Source organism: Protopterus annectens, chromosome 6.part0 (genome assembly GCF_019279795.1).
Source record: "Protopterus annectens isolate FY-2018-M chromosome 6.part0, PAN1.0, whole genome shotgun sequence".
NCBI lineage: Eukaryota > Metazoa > Chordata > Ceratodontiformes > Protopteridae > Protopterus > Protopterus annectens.
Genome location: NC_056737.1, coordinates 450,505,882 through 450,509,624, shown reverse-complemented (window position 1 = coordinate 450,509,624; position 3,743 = coordinate 450,505,882).

Sequence of the window (3,743 nt, the reverse complement as noted above, 5' to 3'; positions counted from 1 at the left end):
TTGAGGAAATCAGTGAAGTGACTGAGCAGGAATCAGAGGAGGGTAGTAAGGGATTGGTAACAGAAGGCTGCAACATGTGATTTGATTTACAGTTTTCAAAAAATGGTTTGGTTTGATTTTGGATGCTTTTCGTGAGGAGACTAGGTGTTGTGCTCTGTCTTCTTTTTGCGTTTTGGCAAAGTTCATTAGCAGGGTAAATCTCTCTCTATGTTCATGGGAGGGATCTCTTTTTTAGATTTCCCAGGCTTCATTTCTTATTTTGAATTTTTTGTGATCTATTGATTTTATTACTGGTGGGGGGGACATAATCTAGGGATAAGGCTGATGATTAATGTTTTATACAGGTATAGTTTGGTGAGTAACTAGTTACAGTCACATTCTGAGATGGACGATCTTTGAGAAACTAGTGTGGATTTGAATTTTTTAGTAAGACATAACATTGAAGGTGAGATTGTACCCAGGAAAGTGGTGGCTAAGGTTGGGTCTATGATTTTTATTCCATAACTCTGTAAATCCTATGATGCTAGGGGGGTTTGAGTAGCAATGAATATTTCTAATTTTTCCAGTTTGTTCCTAATTCTTTTGACATTCATAAGTGTCCATTTAAAGGAGCATTTGGAGAATTGATTAATATTATTGCCTGTTTGCTGGAAAAATGGAGTTGTGCCTGGGTTGGGCTCTATGCAACCATGGCACAGGGGGTAGTAGGTTAGTGCAGTTATCTGTGCAGATAGCTATATGGTGAACAGAAGAAAAGTTTGTTTAGTTATTTTTTGTAGCTGTTGTAAATGAGAGTTGAAAGGTATTCCATGATGTAACAATTTAGGAGAGGGTTTTAGAGAGGGTAGAAGTGAGTGGCCAGAGATATACAGCTAAATATCCTTCTTGCTTATATTTAGCTACTACTCTTTACTATCAGGTATTAGATAATCACGCTTATTACAGTATCAGAAGCATATTGACACATGTTACTTCTATATAGTTCACAAATAATATTTGCAAATATGTAAAACAAAATACACTATTTTTCTTGCTTACGTATGGCAGTAACTTGTCAGTAATGAGTATTACAAAAATAGAAATTGTCAGAGAATTGCGATGTTTATATACACTGCCTTCCCATTAAGCAGCATACCAACTATTTGCAGACATGTACAATAAACACAGTATTCATCTAGCTTATATTTGCTTATTACTTTTTACTGCTGGATATCACAGTCTAGCTTTTGTCAAGCTATATGTATCATTTTTTCCAAAGACATTTCTCTTATTAGTGTTACAGCATGCCACTGATATGGATTACAAATTATCAAACATTCATGACCAGGTTTTTGTGTGTTGCCTTCTTAGATAAGTACATTAGTGTGCTTCAGTTGAATCAACATCTATCTGAAGTTAATAGAACCTCAGCTAGCTATACTGCATCGCTCTTGAGTATCACCAAAAATCAAAAAAAGTGTTGTGATATGGTGAATTTAAACAGTTTGTCATATGAAAACTAAAAGCATGGCAAATAAAGTAAAATATTATTCTTGCTTATATTTAGTTATAACTTCTCATTATTGCATATCACAGAATCACTGTTTCCAAAGAATCAAGGCCAGTTTCACTTAATGTTGCTTTTTAACAGTACATCTACTGATACCTTCAAATGTGTGAAATGGAGAGAAATGTCACTCTTCCTAACAGAGTGCTATAACTTGCCACCATCAGGTGTCATAGAATCTTATTTGTAAAACAATCAAGACCACAATGCTGTATGTTGTTTCTTCATTAAACAGTGCATTGAATAATATCAGCAGGCATTTAAAATAAAGAGAAATGCTCTTCTTGTTTCTGTTGGTCTTTAATTTGTCATTGTCAGGTATCAGACAATGTATAGTGTCAAATATCAATACAGTGTTGGTCTGTTTTCTTCCCCACTACACGGTTCACTAAATGATATTCAGAAACAAGCAAAATAAAATGGAATATAACTCTTGCTTGTATTTGACTATTACTTTCTACTACCTAATATCATGGAATAACACTTCTCGGGTAACAAAGCCATGGCTAATGTTACTTCCCAGTTATCTCTATTACTAGAGCATTTCACATACATTACATTTAATAAGGCTTAACATGTTTTTATTGTCCCACTTCACAGTTATGTTACACTTGTAAAGAAACACTGTCTCGACTAATTTATTATGCTTATGTTATCTGTTTTAGTGTAATAATGTTTCTGTATTGCTGTATCTTTTTCATTTTGATATAGTTGTATGTTTATCTTCTTTTGCCTTGCCTGGGTAGTAGGTGAAGAGGGCTTATGGTTAACAAATGTAGGAAATGAATGTGCAATAAATAAAAACAATCAAAATCATGTCTGCTGCTTCTTTCTGATCATCTTTTTAACACTTTATTGTATTTTGGTTAATACAGTCTCGACATACAATAGTGTACTACTTCCCTCGTGGTGTCACAATACAGTGCTTGTCAAAGAGTCAAAGCACTGTTGCTCTACAATACATGAAGTAAATCATTCCTCTTACTTATACTTGGCTGCAACTTGTTACTATCATGTAAAATAGTGAAACATTCCCCTTTCTTATATTTAGATACCACTATAGAGTATCATGACAGCACTGGTCAAAGTTTCAATACCATGTTCTTGTGTGTTGCTCTTCCCAAAAAACACACAAATGTTACCTGCAAAATTTAAAAAAATGAATTATTCCTCTTGGTTGTATTTGACTGTAACATCTCATTACCAGGTGTCACACAATAGAGCTTGTAAAGGAATGAAATCAAGCTGCTAAATGTTGCTTCCCAGTGATCTTTCTTATACTAGCATATTAGCATGGCACAATTAGTTGAGTCCCTGCATGCTGTTTCACTGTCCCTTTGGGAATCACAGAGTAGTGTTTTTCAAATATTCAAGACTATGTTGCTGTTAGTTGTGTTCTCAGGCCATCTCTTACTCCCATGTCTGCCATCTCATTACTCCATTGCACCCTAGTGCAGTATTACCAGTCCTCTGCAAGGCAACATTCAGCACACAATGTGAGAAAAATGTACCTTTTTATTGTGCTACTTAACTTAGTTATCTTTGGGTTGTTTAATGGGCACTGTTGTGTTACAGTTCTTATTTATCAGTGACTTTTTATTTGCTTATCTGATACACATTTTGATTGCTTTTTATGTTAGCCATTTTTTAGTTTAGGATGATGTTATACTATGAATGAATATTTGTAAATTATTTGTTTGTATACTTAACATTGGCTTTGACATGTTCATGGTTACAAATGTTCCTAGGATTAGTCTCTGCACCCATTTACAAAATAACTAACCACCTAACTAACTAAATAAGCAAATAGTTAAATGTGAACTGCTTTTCATCTGCTTATGCTTCATATTTTGTTAAGACTTACAGCTAAATCAATGATAGTGGGGTAGGACATCTAACCAGTCTGCTAATGACTTGAGGACCAGATCCTTGCAGGCCTGTTGGGGAGAAAATGAAGACCAGAATTTCTAGAATCTCAATCATCTTTCTCACGAGGAATGAAAATGAGTTATTTGGAGGTCAGTAATAGGAAAGCAGGCTGTCAATCCAGATCAATGTCAGTATCCACCAGAATGGTGCACATATGTAGGTGAATGAGTGTGCTTAGTATCCACCAGAATAGTGCACATATGTAGGTGAATGAGTGTGCTCAGTAGTCACCAGAATAGTGCACATATGTAGGTGAATGAGTGTGCTC